The sequence below is a fragment of the Neopsephotus bourkii genome, unplaced genomic scaffold (assembly GCF_033783945.1).
Source record: "Neopsephotus bourkii isolate Nb327-2 ecotype Australia unplaced genomic scaffold, CSIRO-AGI_Nbou_v1 NB_678, whole genome shotgun sequence".
NCBI lineage: Eukaryota > Metazoa > Chordata > Aves > Psittaciformes > Psittacidae > Neopsephotus > Neopsephotus bourkii.
This window is the reverse complement of record NW_026901177.1, coordinates 1200933-1219354: the sequence shown is the minus strand read 5'-3', so window position 1 is coordinate 1219354 and position 18422 is coordinate 1200933. Positions and strand designations below refer to the sequence as shown.

Here is an 18422-nt window from a genome sequence, read left to right as displayed (position 1 = left end):
AATTATTTAGACTGTTAGTAGATTTGGTTGTAATAGCTGTACTTATTTCTGCGACCGACAGCTTCTTGCGGTGGGGGACGTGGGGAGGGAGAGCCGGCTCCAACAGCGACGGGCGAGTGGCCGCTGGCTGCCATCAGACTTTCCCTGCCTCAAACGACGTTTTTATTCCGTCAGATGCCCACGGCTGCTGTTGTGGGACCTCGGGGCGGTGGTGAGCCCAGCAGCAGCGTGTTCTCTCGCGGTATTCATTCATCCTCATCCCAAACTGACTGCAGCCCTATGTATCTCTCTTCGAGAAAGAGGTAGATAGCCCAGCAATTTAAGTAGTATATAATATAGGTCCCACTGAAAGAAAGAGAGCCATTACTGATAGGTGTGATTAGATACACTTAAATTATTTAAATCCTGATCTAACTCAAATAGTAAAATCTAAAGCCCGCTACGGTGCGGACGGGATTTCCGAGGATATGTGCAAAACGCTGACTTTGAGATGGCAGGAGAGCCTCCTGTTTGCGTTTTTTAACGCCAGCCAGCCTCTCCTGACACTGTCGTTTCAACTTTTTTTTTTTGTTTGTGGGAGGGGGGGCGAGAAAAGGGAGGATTATTTTGTTTAATTTCTACAACAAACATGTCCGTAGCAGTAGATACTAAAAAAAAAAAAAAAAAAAAAAAGAAAAAAAAATTGTTGGGAGTGTGCGATTAGGTGACAATAATATATGTTGAATGAATAAGAGATAAGCTGCAAGGGGGGAGAGGGAAGCAGTAATTACAAACGCAATTCATTCAGCTTTTCAGGACTTTTGTTGTGGGAGCTCCATTGACGGGCTTCGAGCTGCCAGTTTTCTCACATTAAAAAGAACTGATCAGCGCCTCAGGGGGACAAGCAACACCGCTTAACTGCATAGTGATGGGGTCCTCATTTAGAGCCATTACAACAAGAAAATTAAACAGAGCCTTTGTGTGCACCAGGTTTACTTTTCAATTGCTGACAGTTTATAGCTAACTGCGCAGAGATTGAAGTTTGATTGCGGTTTGATCGCCTGCTAGTTAGCACCACCGCTATTTTAGTTTTGGTAATTAAAACCCAGTTTTCTGGCGATGGCACGAGGAATTGCAAGAAGTTTTGATGCTATTTTGCTTTTGAGGAATCAGCTCGCTTGGCGAGGACGTACCGCGCTGCAGTGAGTGTGGGGAATCTTTCATTTCCGAGCTGCAAAGAAAAGGAGCCAGGGGATGGGAGTTCCCGGAGCTGCACGTTCGGCTGGGCGAAGCGGGAGGGCGAGCCCCGTCCCCGGGCAGGCACCGCGGCGAGCGCCCGCCTGCTCTGCCAGAGGCCAGCTCTGCTTGCTCCGCGTCCGCTCTGCTCCGCGCCCCTGGCCGGCGGAGCCGCCCGTGCTGGCAGGTGCCGGCCGGGCGAGCGGGAGGAGCGGGAAGGAGGGAGAGAACAAAGCAAAACCCCGAGCCTTGCCGTGATGAGTTTAGAGCTTCGCTTCTGGAGTATGCAGCGGATTTGCTGTAGCTGAGCCCTGTGTGTGAAAGCGTGAATGTGTGTGTACGTGTGTGTGTATCCGTGTGCGCCTGTGCGTGCCAGGGGAGGGGGCGCGCTGAAACGGGTTGTAATTTTTCATTATAATTTAGCTAGGCCGGTAGAGAGCTGGGATCGGACACTTACTGCATGGAAAGTCCCGTCCCTGCCGGCCCAGGTCCTCCCTCCGGAGCCCCCCCGCACCGCCGAGGACCTGCTGGAGGGAGCGTCAAGGGGAGACCCGCTAGTGGTCCCCGCATGGATAGGAGTAGGGCCGGGGAAGTTTCTCACGGAGTTTGTCTCCGGTAACTCCGGCTGCAGGAACCAGTGCAGTGTATTGCCTCGCAACACCTCTACCATGTGAATGAGAAGTTTTACAGAGGGGTTTTAGGTCTTCTCTTTCCTTTTAATTTTCCATTTTTAAATTCTGCTAGGGTTTCTATGTTTTGTTTCCATACCCCTCCCCCGCTAAAAGTACCTCTTCCTCCTCCCAAATGAGTTTCAGACTCAAGTCACTGAGAGGTTATTCTAAGGTGGTTTTCTTCTTCAGGGGAGAGAGCGGCCCCACAGTTCGATGGGTTCCTCGGGGCGCCCCATGGGCAGAGGGCTTCCAGCCCCCTTCCCAAGGGGTCCGGTGGAGCTGGCTGGGACCAAAGCGGCCATGCTGCCAGTTTCGGGGGCTCTGGGGGCAGCGGCACCCCAGCAAGACCGGGGCACAGAGCTGGGCCGTGTCTTCTAGGCTCCCCAAAGCGCGTTACTCTCCCCGGAGCGTAGCAGTGGGCACGGGTCTGTCCCGGCCGGGATGTGTCCCCACTCCTGGGTAGCTGCCCCGGGGAAGCGAGAGGAGAGGCCCGGCCCCTTGCTGGCTCCCCCGCCCCGGGACCTCGGTGACCCCATCACCTCTGCAGCAGTTAGGGCTGATGACGTCATGTAAATGCTTTTTCGCACAGAAAGTTGTGATTAATGGGGGGGGAGCATAGAAGAGGGGGAAACCCCACTGGGTGCTGGAAAGAAACAGGCATCTGCAGATCTTCTCGCGTGGGAAGTCTCCAGAGGAGTGTCTTGGGACACACACTTACACACATCCAAGCCTGAGGGCCTGATTCTACCAACTTGCCTCCCCTCCTACGGGCAGCTCCCGACCGGGCGAGTGGAGCTTACTCGGGCGAGTAAGGACGCCCGGGGCCGGGGCCAACTTCATTAGAACTAACCCCTGCCGTGCTCTGTGGGGCGGCCGGGCAGGCGGGCTGTGTGCGCGGCGGGAGTGGGGGCTCTGGAGGCTCCGGAGGCTCCTAGAACCGCAGTTGGAGTCGGGAATGGGGTCGTGGCTCCTCCCGGGGGTGTGGGTACCACGGGAGAAGCTCTCCAACGTGTTCCTCTGGCATTTCTTGGAATGATGGTTCCTTTAAGCTCTTGCAAATTGCAAAAAGTTGCGGAAGACACAGAAATAATTAATGTATTAAAAAAAGCTGCGAATTCCTCAGGAGGCACCTTATCAACTCCAGCCACACTGGCTTCATCCCTCCTCGTATGCTAATGTCCCGTGACGTCAGCGGCGCCAGATTGAATGTGAATCAGTTATGAAATTATTAGTTTTAGCTCAAAAAGGAATCTGGCTCTCCCGTGAGTGGGGTTTGCCTTGCTGCGGGTTCTTGCTCCGTGTCCTTCCCACGTTAAGCACACATAGTAGTTGCAACTTCCTTGTCATATGAATCCTAATTTCCAAAGCACACATCTGAACGGGGGGTGGTGTAAAGAAACCCATAGATTAATTGGGTCCCGTTTCTTAGGCGGCTATGTCTTCCTTATCGATACACACATTACACCAGAAAACAGGCAGTCGGATTTCCTCCTCCTTTGCAGGTAGGCAAGAGCTCCTTGTGATTTATTTCTGTTAAGATCCCACTGAGGGGGTATGATTCTTTGCCAGCGTAGGAAAAAAAAAAAAAAATAACCAGGAGTATTTGCTTTTGCTCGCGATAGAGGAAAGTGGGCCAGAACGGGGGAAAGATAAATCTTTGTTTGTTTGTTTGCTTCAAATAGAAAGGGTTTGATCTGGGCTTTGGAAAAGGAGAGTAGCCCAGTGGTGCAGAGCCAAGGGACCCAAGCAGGGAACAATGGGCATTAACACCGTTTCATTCGCTGAGGCCACTCTAATTAGATGTCTGGATCCGGGGAGACCAAATACCTGAATCTAAAACCCTCGGCTCGGTTCCTTTCGCTTGTAAATGCTTTTGGAAAAGCGGTTGTGGAAGAAAACGAACTAACCCCCAAATTCCCCGGAGTCCCTTTGGTGGAGTTTTGCCTAGAAGAACTTTCTCTCCGGGGTAAGGGGCGCCGGGGGCCCCTCCCCACGACCCAAGGCCCCCCGGCGACCCCTGCCGGGCCCCCCCAGTGATCTTCCCTCCAGCGCTGAAGGCCACTTCGGTCTCTTTGGCTGTTTCTTTCTCGCCATCTCCTGAGAGCAGCCTGCTCCGTTACCATGAATTATGAATAAACTTATAGCTCTGTCTCTTGGGGGGGGGGGGGGGGGGGCCGATGTCGGGCCCGTGTCCCCAGGGGCCACGGGAGCAGCGGGGTGGGAGGTGGCCCCGGCCCCACTGGTTTCTCCACAGTCCCCCGAGCAAGGGGAGCAAGAAGAAAGGGAGAAAGAAAAAGTCGTAACTGGACGAGAAGTGAGTTTTCTGACTAATGAAACTCAAAATGAGTGGCGAATATAAAGTATTGTGAGATTTCTTCCCTCTTCCCCCGGCACTGATTGGCAATACTCTTTTTTTTTTTTTTTCTCTCCTTGTGTGTTGGTTTGAAAAGCAGGAAGAAATGTAATGAATTGAGTGCTGTCAGAGATGTCTTCTCTGTTGATGTGGTGAATGGCAGTAGCTCCCTGATCCAGTGCAGGTGCAGTAGAGCTGGGGAATAAAAGAGGGGGGCTCTCTGTTCAGTGGAAAAAGCACATTCCCTACAATAGACCACACACTGCCAGCCAGCACGGCATCAGCTCACACTCTCAGACTTTTTTCGTCTCTTTCCACAGTCCTGAGCTCACAAAATGGCTATACACTAGCACTAGTTAGGGTTTGCTTTTAATGAACAGTTGTGACTCCTTTTGACCAACATTTAAATCTGCTGTGCACTCTCTGAAGACAGGTCTGTTTTGATCACAGGTTTTTAAAAATGGCCCATTTCCTCACAAGGCAGCTTGCTCAGTGCCATCAGTTGCATCTGATTCCAAATGGGTAAAAAAAAAAAAAAAAAAAGAGCTCTCTCGATTAATGAATTACGTTTTCCAAGTGCTCCCAACGGAAAAAGTTTTGTTGTTGGGGTTGGTTGTTTATTTGTTTGGTCCTCTTTTTTTGGTTTAGTGTGGGTTTTTGTTTGTTTTTTTTTGTTGTTGTTGTTGTTTTTTTGTTGTTGTTTTATATATATATATTAAAGAAACTGTCTTGAGGAGGAGGAGACACTGTTTTTAAATGGGTGAGATGGGCTAATCCTATACGTGAACGCGTACTAATCCTGTTTAGAGATAACCTGTCTCCTTTTTGGCTTAATGTATTACCCTTATACAAGGATAAAAACTTTGCTTTCCCATTAATTCGGTCTGGATTGGGGTTTCTTGGCTTACTTCCGCCGCTTCTTTTTTTCCGTTTTTGGTTTTTTTTTTTTTTTTTTTTTTTTTTGTGCGTGTGTGTGGTGTTTGTTTTGTTTCCCCTCAGCGCTTTGCTCAGGGGAAGCTCCGTGGTTACACTTGGTTATTCAAGTTTTAGTCCAAATTATTTCCAGAGTGAGGGTTCACTCCCCAGCAAAGGGTCTGGCTGATTCTGTCCCTCTCTGCCTCTCATTTGATGTGGCTCGTCCTGTCGTGGCGAAGCCAATGAGCCTGCATTCTCGTGGCATCCCGGAGCAGCCTTCTCTTGCACCTATCCTGGGAGAAGTAGATTAAACTCTTTTGGATATATTTCTGATGAATTGCACTGAGGATAATTTTTCGGCGTTTGCTTATAAAACCCCATGTTACCGTGGAAGTCTTCTTTTCCCCCTGATCGTGTTAACAAGTATCATCAAATCCAGGAACAGTTTGGCAAAGCCATTCCTTGCCTGAACATTGCTAAACGGGAGCAGCTGACAGCTAATCAGTTATTACCTGAGCTCCGACCCACACACACACACCCCTTCCCCCCCCCCCCCCAGCTGATAACAAAACGTATTGAAAATAAATGACATTAGAAATAACAGTCGGATGCTGGTGGGTGCCTGGAGCACGTTTCCAGGGGTCAGATCATCCCGCGCACAAAAGAGGGATCTTGTCTACATAGGAGAGAAGAGATTCTATGGATGCGCCTATTGGAGAAATACAACCCGTTTACACTTTGTTGTCGGGATGTTTCAAACGCGCCAGAGCATCATCACCTGACAGCACCTTATTTATTGCCAACAAGTTGGAGCTCTCCCAGCCCCAACCTTCGCCCAGCTGCAGGTTGAACAGTAAAAGAAGGAAGGTTAAGAGCTTCGGGGAGGTGTTCCCCCGCCCCTGGCTGGGTGTCCGCAGGGTGCCGGGCACCGCCCGGGAGAAGGGGGCGCGACCGGCCGCTGCTCTCGGTTCCCACTCGACAGCCTTTGTGTCCCAGCGCTGCGCACACCCAGAATTAATCCTCCTTCTTACCGCTTACAGCCCGGACCCAAGGGGCAACTCAAACCTATTTAGATCGCCTTGGTTGGTTGCACAAATTTAAGTGGCAAATGAGTTATAAACCTAATAACCGCTTTAATAAAAATAATTATTTGATTATGGCAGAGGAAATTTGCTGGAGTGCAAGGATGCGGCTGGGTTTGTGTTGTGGTGGCAGTAAGCTCGGTTTTAGATTGAAATCAAACGCCTTTTAAAAACATTACTCTGGAAACAAAAAAAAAAAAAAAAAAAAAGGAAAAAAAGTCCCAAACCAAAAAGCTCCCAAAACCCCGATCCGAACCCCAACCTTACAGCAAACCTGCCCCGATTCGGGAGGCGCTGCAGAACATTTTTCGTGCTATTCCGGAGAACTGATCTGGAATCAGAAAAATCTAGATAAGATTTGGTTGTCTTTGAATTAGTTGAAAACAATCAAGACGGGGATCAATTAATTACAACCGCTGGTACCTCTCCCACTTCTTCTTTCCTTTTTTTTTTTTTTTCTTCTTTCACGTTAAGGGTGAAGTTTCTACCCCTCTTTCAAGTGAATTTACGCTCCTGGTTTTACAAGGAAAAGTGAGAATGCAACAAGACCAGTCGCGTTGTGCTCTCTATACTTTTAATGCTAGCATATTGTTTGATTACTAATTCGAGTTAATATGATCTTTATGGCAACATAACAGTGGATAATTGGCCCTTTTTCTGAACAACAATGTAAATCACAATCGCTTTATTATTTAATAACGTCAAACGCTTCGTTGGATTGGCCCCGACAGAGAAGACCTTTTCTTTCGAGGCAGTGTTGTTGAGAAAGAACAATGCAGATCTAATTGTGGAGATTTCAGAAGTTGGCTCCTGTAAATGAACAGCTTAGATATGGAAGTTCCAGCAGATGTCTGCACTTTTCCCTGTGACAAACCTTGTAACCCCCCTTCCTCCCCCACTGCCCTGTCCTCCCCCCTCCTCGACTTATTGAAGATTTTTTGTTCTCACATCCTAGCAACAACCTAAATCTTCGAGTAGCAAATACACCCCTTTCCCCTCGTTGCTATACAGCATTTCACATGCCAGGCTTAACCGTACAGACCAAATTAGCGCCTGGCCCGAGCCACCCCTCGCTCTCTCTTCGTCCCGCCCCGCCTTCCCCCCCGCCACTGCTGCGGGCTGGGGCGGGGGAGTCGGGCCGGCGGTGGGGCCCCGGGGAGGGGTTTGGTCTCCCGACTTTCAGCTCTGTAAAGGTGCCGGTGGTTTGTGCTGCAACAGTTTGGAGGCGTCTCCAAGTTGCGGACGCTGGTCTGTGGCAGGAAACATGCCGGGGCCTACCGGCGCCGGCGGGGGACGGCGAGAAGGGCCCCATTCGGAAACCCCCATATGTCACCCACTGTCCCGAAAGGGTGCACGCAGGGGGTGTCCGACTTCCCGTGTCAGGCTCAGCTGACCCAAACCCGCACGGCTCCAGCGTGGCATGAACAACGAACCTGTCCTGGGGCTGGGGACACGGATGCGGGGACAGGGACTCACTCCCTCGGGATGGCTCCGAGGGAGAATGTGTGCAACTTCTGGTTTCGGGGGGTACGCGCATATCAACACACATCCATTCTCCCTGCCGGGGGCTGGGCTCTGCTCTGCGGAGCCACCCGCGCTTCGAGCTCTTCGCGGGGTTTTCTCTTGCGCTAGAGGCCCTGATCAGCCCGTCGGGGCCGCGAATCCCGCTCCCCTCATGCGCCGCCAGCCCCTCCGAGGGTAATTCCGCTGAAAGGAGGCCCTTCGGCTGAGGGGCCGGCAGCGGTAAAGCAGCGGCTCGCCCCCAGCCCCGATAATGCTGGCTTTGAGGGCTGCGCCGGCGGGGGGACGGGGGGGGGGGACGGGGGGAACAGCGGGCTGTGTGTACCAGCTCTCTGCGCAGCCGGGTGTCAAGGACCAGGGGTGTCAAGAGATGAGGCAGAGAGTCCAAATTCTGCTTTTCTTTTTTTCTTTTCTTTTCTTTTTTTTTTTTTTTTGTCACAAACTAACGAAATCCTTTCCCTCGCCAACTGCGGAAGAGCCTCTTTTTTCCTCCTCTCGGGATCTCCCCCGGCTGCCAAGGGCAGGAGCCACCCAGTCGCAGCACTGCGCTTCCTGGTGCTGGGCCTCTGGGCTCCCCTGCAGGGTACAGCCGGCCCTCGGCCGGGAGCACCGGCCTCACACCTGTGGCGGGGTGGGATTTCTGTTCATTTGCAAGAACCCACTCGAGGAAACGATTGAAAACACAGACCTGCTCACTGAATTCCGGGTTCAGTACCTCCGGGCTGCCTGCCCTGCCTGCAGCTGCGGGAAGCAGTTGACCTTTGAGTCTTTTTCTTATTGAGTGGGTGGAAAAATCTTGGAGTTTTGGAGTTTTCCTTTTCCCTCCTTTTTTTTTCTTTTTTTTTTTTGGTCCTACCATTCCATGCTTGTTTGTTTGTTTGTTTTGCAACTTTACTTTTCCCCGCTGACATCGCCTGGAGGGGGGAGCACTGCACCCGCCGAATGCTCCCCGGGGACGCGTGAGGTTCCCGGGACTGTACCATCCGGCAGCCGCGGTGTACCAAGGGTTAACCGCGCCCGCTCCCCGGCTCTGCGCAACCATGGATGAAACTGCCACGACTTGTCCCAAAAAAACATCACAGGGACAGGGATCATCCTGAGCGCCGGGACAGAGCAGGCCAGGCCAGGCCAAGTCGGGCCGGGCCGGGGAGGCCTGGGCAGCTGCCACTCCCCCCCTAATGAGCTCATTTCCATGTCTGCGCCTCCCGCAACTGTGAGAAAATCCGCTGGGAGATGCAGCGTGCCGATGCGGCCTGGGCTGCCCCGGTCACCCCGGCGACAGAGCCGCACTGGCTGCGGGGGAAGCTACATAAATAAAACGACATAACCCACAACTTCTCCTGGCCGCAGCATCTCGGGGGTTTCCACCGGTGGAGGGGGGTACCCCACTCCCATACGTGTATTTCGTGGGGCCAAGCTCCCTCAACACCCGCTGGAGCTGTGCTTGGGGGGTGGGTGAGGCAAAAGTGCCCGGGGACAGCCCGGGAGGGGGGAAGGGAGAACTGAAACAGCCCCACACTTATCAATAATAAGATGTATAAATATCAAAGTGAAGGAGCCCGAGTAAGTCTTTCTAGAAGCGAGGAGGAAGCTTAAGCAGCTTTCTTTAATGGTGATTTGTAGCTCTGTAAGGGGCACGGATAGCAAATACCCTGCAGGTGCATGTTGTAACACTGCCATCCGGACTTTAATGTAGATTACTCTCCAACTCGTTTGATCGGTCCTTTGAAACCCTTTACAATTGCCTGTGACGAACCGCCAGTCTCAGGGTGCTGGCTTTTTTTTTTTTTTTTTTTTTCTTTGAATAATGCCTTAAGGGTAAGTCCTCGGGGCTTTTCAAGATTTCCAGCACATTTAAAAAAAAAAAAAAAAACACATTAGATTTTTACTTTAGAGCATGGGTCCGTGTCTCTCAAGTTGGGGCTGTTAACAGGCATCTTTTAAATCATTAATCATCTAATAGCCACCAACTTTACTTTGGAAGGAAGACACGGGGAGCTTCTAAAGACTTCCAAACATTTCTATTGCTTTTGGGATTATACTGGTTGAAATATAGGTGTCGACATTCTTACCCCCTCCCCGCTCCCCCCTCCTTCCTGCTGAAGCCCTGGAGCTGTCAGGTCTCCGGTGTTTATGGACTCTGCTGTATGGATCTGTGCCGAAGGCCTTTTCTCTGGCCACTGAGAAGCCCACGGTGTGGGCTTAGGAAGCAAACCCGAAGTGTAATGCAGAGGAGAAGCTTGGTCGGAGGGTGGAACGGTCGGTGGGGGAGCGGGCAGGGGCTGGTGCGACCCTTCCGCACCCCAACCCTGCTCTGGGACACCCTCCGCATTCCAGCTCTGCCCTGGGTGTGTGGGTGCTTTCGAGCAAACAATGAGCTTGAAGGGGGAGATGGGGACACAAGACGAGAGAACTCAACAAATTCTGCAGATGTTTTGTCTCCACTCTCTCTGCAAATAACATTTAACCTTTAATATTTATTCGATACTATTAATTAAAAAAATATTACTGAACTTTTCGCCCTTCAACTTCTACAAGTGGCGCTTTGTTTCTCTAAAATAAACTTGGGGAGAAGCGATCTATCCATATCAAAATAGGGATTTGAATTAAAGGCCCATTTGGGACACTTGAGACTACAAAGGGTTACACATAAATAAATGCCACATTTGCCTATTGCAAAAGTTTTCTCTGTCCTTTCTCAGTCACAACAGGGGAGGAAAAAGCCGTCGTTTATTATCTAGCGCTGGGCAGGACCAGCCCCTCCAGAATGTGCTCTTAGATTTGGCCGGCAGAAGAGGGACTCTTCTCCCCCCTCAACAGCAGCTCCTTTTGTTCTCCAGATCTCTTTCCCAATTTCAAGCTTCACTTGCAAATCCTAAGTTTGTTTGTTAATGACGCTATTACCATCTGGCTCGTCCTACTTTCCAAAAGATATAAATCTCCCCAGTTTCATTGCCTACATTATCATTTAAGTGCCACGATAGCTGGAAGAAAAATATGCTTTCAAGGCTGCAAATTCTCTTGCACGGAGCGAGCTCCCGGGAGCGGAGCCGCTTGGCAGAGCTGCACCAAATGGATTTCACCTTGCAGCGATGCTGGGAGAGGGGGAATAGAGCGATTTAAGTTTTCCACCAGAAACTTAAGTGAACCTTTCTACTCCCCCCCAACCCCCTCCCCTTTTGTAACTGTTTAATGCATCTGGCTACTTTGAACCGTTATGTTCGGCGGAGAGAGGGCAGGATGGGTCCTGCCCCCGGCCAGCTCCTCTTTTCCCCTCCTAAGCGTGACCTCCTCTCCGCCTCTTTGCCATAACTACATATTCCATACATGTGAAGAGACCATTCCTACAGGCGTCGTACAGTAAAGTGAAGAAAAGTTTAGGCTCCTCTCAGTGCATAGCGGTTGCATATTTGTGTGCGTTTAAGCATAAAGAGACGGGGGGAGGGCGATAAGGGATGGGGGAGGGAGCTGGGTCGGTTTGTGTATGGGCTCCACAATGACTCTATTTATTCCCTGCAACCAGCCTGGGCAGCTTGAATAGGCGAGAGAGAGACACTCAGCCTTCTCAACGCGTGGGCTTTGTGGGATCTAGTCCCCACTAGCACTCTTCGACTGCTAATTTCCCGTTCTGCGGGACTGTCCTGCGAGGAGACATAGTCGGGCTCGTCCGCTCCTCTCCCCGAAACACCGCCTGGGTTTCAAGTACCGAACCTCTCTGAGGAGAAGTTTAGCCGGGGGTGTAGTTTAAAGCTTCATCGGTGCTTCGCTATCTTTGCACTTTTCCGCCGGGGGGGGGCTGGGGGGGGGAGAAAAAATGGAAAGAAAAAAAGAAAGAAAAAAAAGAAGAGGGAGAAAAAAAAAAGGGCCCTGTGTGTATGTGCACGCACACACACGTACAGATAATATTGTCAAGTGAGGGAAAAGCTGCTCCATTAATATGGGAAAGAAAACCAGGTTGGGGTTTGGGTTTTTTTAATGCTTTTTTTTTTTTTTTTTCCGATGGATCCAATTGTTATAAATAATTACGGATGAAAAGAAAACTCACTTATTATGCACTTCTTATACTGTGACTGCATAGGAGAGAAAGGGGCCAAGCCAGTGATTAATTAATATCGCCCTGGCATAGCTGCTCTCTTGCGAAAGGCCTTTTACCCCGTCGCCGCTGTTATCATCCAGCTCGAGTCATGTGTAGTCGGGACGGGATCTTGTTTATAAATTTATATGACGACCTTTTCTTTGTGTGTTCTCTAAAGTTGATATGGACAAATTGCAGAGGTATACAATTTAAGTAGATGCACTTTTAATCACCGATCATTAAAATGGTTATGTTAAATATACTCAATTACATGCATGACTTCACCCTAACAGTACTTTCTATTCTCCCAGCTGCTCACGTATTCCTTAACTATAGTCAGCAGAAGAAACTCGATTATGCTGAATCCATACATTTCTATGGATTTCATCAGCCTAATTAATGCTTCAGTGTGGTCCATGTGTCTGAATGGTCCCTTTGCTATTACTTGGGTAAAGAGGCAGTGCTGGAATGCAGAGGGTCTTTCTTTCAAAGATACCCATGGGGGTCACTCTAGGACTCTAAAGGCAAAGGTAGCAAGTGTTAAATAGCAGAAACATGCAGAGAAAGGGAAGGCAGCGATGTAAAAGGGACATTGATACTGTAGGTATGCCCAACAGGTCAGTGATGATAATTAAAACGCTTCAAGAAGAAAAGGTAAATGGAAAGCTTCCACAATTCGCAGCATGCCTGGTTAAAAGCAAACAAATCAGCCCACCAGCACCTTGCTGGTCCTGCGGAAAAACAAAAGGGGGGGGGGGCGGGGTTGGAAGGGGAAGAAATAAAAGAAAAAGAGAGAAGTTGACAGCAGATTTTTAGCCTGAATAACTACCAGGGCAGCCTCCTCTGCGAGCACTGCGTTTGGGTGCCCCATCTCTTCTCTAATTTTCTCGTTGCAGAAATGAAGGCTGTGAGGGGATAAGGGGAGGAGGAAGGTGCGCGGCCGGGCAGGGCGCGCCCCCGCTGCCGCCTCCTGCGCGCTCCCTGTCTCCGCGCCGCCGGGGGCTCCCGCACGCCGGGGCACTGCTTGTGCCCACGGAGGTGGGATAAGTAGCTCTGCCCTCGTCTCCCCAGCTTTCTTCCGAAATGAAGGAGCGATTAAAATAAATGGAATGCGTCGCAGCTTGAACGCAGCCAGCCAATAGCTGCTTACATCACTCATCTTGCCGTCTTGGCGTTTAGTGCATCTAAAAGGCAAAAGAGCTTCCTGGTACTTAAGCAACATTTCAATCAATCAATGAGATATACATCGAGATGTATTTATTTTTCTGTTCCCACCTGTTGTAGTCGAAGACCATCTGATCACATCTTTCTCTGGCTGCTAGGAGAGGTGAGGGGAAAGCAGATATCTTGTCACCCACCGCACTGCTAAAAAGATGGTGATGAAGCCCGCATCCCTTACCTGTTCTTCCACCGTGCACTCTGCGAGTGACTTTGTCCTGACTTCGAGTCAATGATCTGCTACAGCCTTCATCCTTCAAGTGGAGAGAGAAAGCAGGAAAGATTTCAGATCTATAACCAAATTATAACCTAGGAACTTTATGCTTGTCATGCTAATTTAATGACTTTCATAGTAAGTGTAGACTTTCTGTCTTTTGAAATTAGCTCTTCAAAATGCTTTGTGTAATGACAGACACAAGACACTAAGAGACAAATGCACAAGCAATAGTGGGATAATAATCTGGCAAACACTGCTCCGTTTAATTTTAAAATGGAGAACAAAGTGCACTAAATCTCAGCGGAAATGTACTTTGTTGCCCTGTGCCGTGGGCCTGGGCTCTGAGTGTCCCAAAAGGAGAGTGTCCTCCAACAGCTGCCATGCCTGGGTTTATCCGGGAAATGAGCAAATACCAGATGTGGACTGCAAAATAGTACATCCCACAGTGCAGTGCCCCTTTGCTTTCTGGTGGTGCTCACACGTGTCTGAGCGCTGTAAATATCCTAATTTCAACAACCCAGTTCTGCTGGGCCTGGCTTCTTGCTTGGGTCCCAGTGGGGCAATATACATTCTGCTCTTGGATATATGGCTCTGAACGTACGCATCCCCTACATCCTTAAGAACATTTCTGTGCTCCCATGTTACTGTTAAGTGGTCCAGAAATCTGTCCAAGAGATGGTATTGATAACAAATGGAGGGGTAAACCCAAAACTATAGGTGTATTGCAATCTGGGCAACTCATTGCTTACAATTGTAAATAAGGTAAGTTCACACGATGATCAAATAACAGGGAACAAGAGGCCTATTTTAATCAGGTGGTTATCTCTCCTTGGTGGAGATCAGAGCTCCATTGCTCCTGGCCTTCTCATTGTGTCCCCCCTGCTGGAAATGACAGCTCCTTCAGAAATAACTAACTTGGTCCTTGGATGGGATTTCAGCTCTTTTACACTACACATGTACCAATTGTCATTTTACAGCTACAGCAATACCTCTGAATTATATAAGTGTATAAATTCAGCCTCATTAAACCCCCCTTTTTGGATAGCCTCAAGAATAGAGAGTATATTATTGTAAGCCAGGGAATACTTAAATTATACCTAAATGGAGATGGAAATGTAGTGGTACTTAAGCACACTCCTTGTCTCAGCTGCAGATGCTTTGTTTCCCCCCCCTTTAGAATGTTATGATATTACAAACGCAACAGTTCCCTTATGTCAAAACAAACTATCTGAAATCCTATTTCTTGGTTCAGTCTACGGGGGGACCCTTTGTGGTGGGGACAGAACCACAAAGATATGATCAAACACTACAGCCTAACCAAAGAGAAAATTATCGTTCATCTGAGAGAGTTTCCCAATTGGATATTAAAGCCCTCCCCTTCCAGAAAGTATCTCAACATGCTGTGTACGTTTTCTTGTGCTTGTGCCTGTGTGTGCAGATAAGTCTGGGTGTGCAGAGGAACAGGAAGCCGAGAGCAGCGATTACTCTGCAGCTTAGAGCACTCCCTGTCCACGGGTTGATTTTTCCACCAAAGCCGATCTAAAAATAAACGTTTCAGTGGGAAATCTGTGCTCAGGCCGGCTGCTGCTGCCACTTGCGGCTCCGACCGCTGCCGGGATCACCCCGCGAAGCCCCCCAAAGCTGGGTTTGCTGGGAGGGATGGGGGTGTCTCCTTCCCCTATTTTCCAGCCCTCACAAGAGGGTCAGTGGTTTAACCAGGCGTCACCAGGACTTCATTTTATTCCCGGCTCACTGAAGCGTGTGGCTTTTAGTGACTGATTGCCGCGGTGGTGGTGCGTGGCACCGGGACTCTCACTGTGCGGACTCCAGATGGGCACGTCCCGCCGCTTCGGGGCGGGGGGGCACGGTCGCTTTGCAAAGGCCACCGAGACACTGAGATTTGTTCTGGGTCAACCCTCCCCAAACGCCAAAGTTGGGAAACAACTTTCGCAGCGTGTGTCGGGGTGGGAAGGAGGGAGGGAAGGAGCTGTGGGACCGCAGCGGGTGCAGCGGTGAGGGGCGCCGTGGCTGGGGCTGCCGGCCGGGTTTCCCCGCCTCCTCTTTCCCCCACCCCTCCCCAGCGCATCCCCCCCCTTCCCTCTGTTCAGCTCTTCCTCTCCGAGTCCCGGGCGCGCAGACACCACGTTTCCAAACTTTGAAATGCCAAATCACGTTATTGCTGTGGCAGGAGGCTGCTTTCGGATCTGTGACAGCTGAGTTTTCCCTATCGATTATGTGACATTGCAGTTCATTTATACAGCTCAAAGGCTTAAAGACACTGGAGGAGCCCCCGGTTTAACCCGAAATCCTAACAGAAAGTGAATCAACTTTCTGGCGAGTGTTTAAACTGATAGATCAGAACTTAATTCGGAGAGACAGAAAGGGAGAGAAACGACAGCACGGATTTATCTTGGCCAGCGTCCTTCGCTGAAACTTTAGAAACTGCGGCGCGGAAAATCTAGGGCCGAAATGCTAATTAGAAGCAGGGCGCCTAGTGCCTGGATATGTTCTGTGGTTTAGGGAGCAGGTGGCAGAGCTTGGAGTGTTGTGCAGGTGCATGAAATTCGTGCAAAGGGTCGCTGCTGTGAGCCGGTGGCCGGGCTCGGGGCGTCTCTGCCCGCCGGGGCCGGGCGGCAGCTCACGGCGCGGGACCGGCGCCTTTTGGGAGGGATTGGCGTAAGAGAGGGAAGATTTTCCTCGCAGACATGGGGACAGGACTGGTTCCCTTAAGCTGCCGGGTCTTTCCTTTGGCTTTTTTTAACCGTTTTTTTTTTCAGGGCCCAGCTCAGCTCCCGGTCCCTGCTGCTCCCTCCCCCGTCCTCGCCGAGGTTTCATTACTTGCTGTTAGTGCCTGGAAACAATAAAGGATGTAGGACTGGGCTTTTATTGATTATTTGTCACCCTGTATTTGTCAGTTTCAATAACTTTTCCTGGAGTTTTACTTACGGGCACTTGAGCTTTCGGATTAGGCCAGCTCTGCGGATTGCAGTGAGGGGTAATTATCCATTGGCCTGCTTCCCTGCAGCCGGAGAGAAAAGAGCATTAATTTACAGAATGAGCAGGATGCGGCCCTAGTCCCCACCTCCCCGCTAAGCGCTGCCCCGGCGCAGCCGGGAACTCTTCTCGGCCCCGCCAGACGCCTCTGGTTCCACTCGCCCTGCGCAGGGGTAACGGCCCTCGGCAGCACTCTGCCTCTCAAGCGGACTGGGGGGGGGGGCTCTCCCAAGCTTCCGAAACTCCCCCTCCCCTTTTGGGTACGAGACATCACTACTGGAGCGAAGCTCCCGGGGACGGACACACACACACACACACACCAGGGACCCACGACACTGGAGCACGAATCGGGGCTTTCGGCTGCGGCCAAATCCCCGGGATTCAATTAAAAAGCTGGCTCGCGCTGCTGGCGGGGAGGCGAAGCCGGGGGATTTGTATTATGAAGATCGACTCTTCAAAACTGCCCGCCTGGCAGCCCTGCCGCGCTCCCGCCGGCGGAGGGGACTCGGCAGCCCAGGGAGTCTCGGCCGGAGCCCCGGCAGGGGGGAGAGGAGCAGCGGTGGGAGCTGCGGGGACCGGGGGCGAGGGAGTGGCCCCCTCATCTCTCCCTGCCTTTGCAGAGAGGGAAGGTTAAAGCTTCCTCGAGAGAAAATACCTTCTGTCTGGCTATCTTCCTTCTCTCATAACTTTCATACATCTCCCAAGAGATGCGCACTGCCTCAGCTATACTCATTTGTAAGCACACTAAAGACAAGCTAGCGTAATCGTTCCCTGGGCTGGCAGGGTGCCTATCTTGTACAGTGTAGCGTTTGATGTACTGTATTTCATACCACTGCAAGCTAAGAGACAAGCGAACACAGAGTGCCCAGTTACACAGGATTTAATTACAGCGGAATGCATTCTCCATGCTGATTAGGAGAAAAATCAATCGGGGGCTTATTTGCCACAATGAACTAATAAAAAAAAAAAAACAATTTGTTAAAGCAATAATCTCATCCCAAAACGGTCTAAATATTATTGTTTCAGTTGCATTGAAAGGGAATTCAGACTGAAAGTGTTGCACAGAGAGCATTAGGGAGTCCTTCTCTATAAGTTAGAGTTTCCAACCTCTTTCCAAGGGCTCACTTGCCGATCTAGAGTCTTTGAAATGGGGATCCGAGTTTCCCTATTCAGGTCTAGGTGTGTGGGTTGCTGTAGTATCTACAAGGCAGGGTGCTCTGTGGTCTGCAGCTGTCTATGCTGAGGCAAACATAGCACACAAGCTTCCCACTGGGTCTTAAAAGATTTCCTGCTTTCCAGTGATTTACATGTGAAATTCCTAGAAGAGGGAAGGCCACACAAAAGATCCCCAAGCCATAGGCTGAGATAAATGACTTGTTGTAATATCATTAGAAAAACACCATGCGATGTGCTAAAATTTCTCTGGTAGGGATGAAGGAGAAGGCATTCCCTTGGGAGGGTGCTGAGCACCAGGACCGGGCTGGGCTGTGTGGGGAGGAGGAGGGGACCACAGTGCCCTTGCTTCCTTTCTCCTGTGTGAAATTGCTCCCTTCTTCTCATTACAGAATTGCAGTTGGCTGGGTGCTCCCCTGGGGAGTCAGTGGGAGGCTGGAGGGTGTGCAGGCAATGCAGCGCTGGTGGGCCACGTTCACAGAGGGAACTGTGGGATCCCCATGAGCTTAAAGTCTGTGACTCAGGAGATGCTGATTTTGCTTTACAGCTTTCTGTAACTCCAGTCATCTCTGTCCCAAACCGGAGAGGACCTCATTTCCTGCTCAGTGCTCTGCCAACCACAAGGTCTTTTCATAAGGCTGCCAGGGGTGCCTGGCTGCTGGGAGGACAGTCAGTGTTTGTCACCAGGGAATGAGCTGGCATGATAGCTCTAATCTGAGTCAACAAGCTGGCGATCCCTGAACATGACTTCATAAATCATGCTACCTAATTGAAAGGCACATGCTTATATATAGAGTTGTTGTCCAAAAAGGATGCAAAAAAAAAAAAAACAAACCCAAAATAAAATGCAGCAAACACTTATTTTCTTCCCACTAGCCTATTAATCAGTCACCTGATTGTTTCAATTGACTTTATTTCATGCAGAAAAAAAAAGGGAAAACATAAAACCATCCTGTACAGCCATAATAAAAAACACAAATGAAAACAT

The 18422-nt window shown here is 50.3% G+C and overlaps 1 long non-coding RNA gene across 2 annotated transcripts; it reads right to left on the bottom strand.

Moving 5' to 3' along the window:
- Nucleotides 1–11718: 11718 nt before the first annotated feature.
- LOC133212286 (uncharacterized) lies at nucleotides 11719–17091 on the bottom strand. Of its 2 annotated transcripts, XR_009725446.1 has the most exons (4): nucleotides 16582–17091; nucleotides 16214–16286; nucleotides 13232–13304; nucleotides 11719–13150 (listed from the first exon to the last, which is right to left on the bottom strand). It is a non-coding gene; the product is annotated as an uncharacterized LOC133212286 (long non-coding RNA). The 2 variants fall into 2 exon arrangements; XR_009725445.1 differs by having other exon boundaries at nucleotides 11719–13304.
- Nucleotides 17092–18422: the final 1331 nt, after the last annotated feature.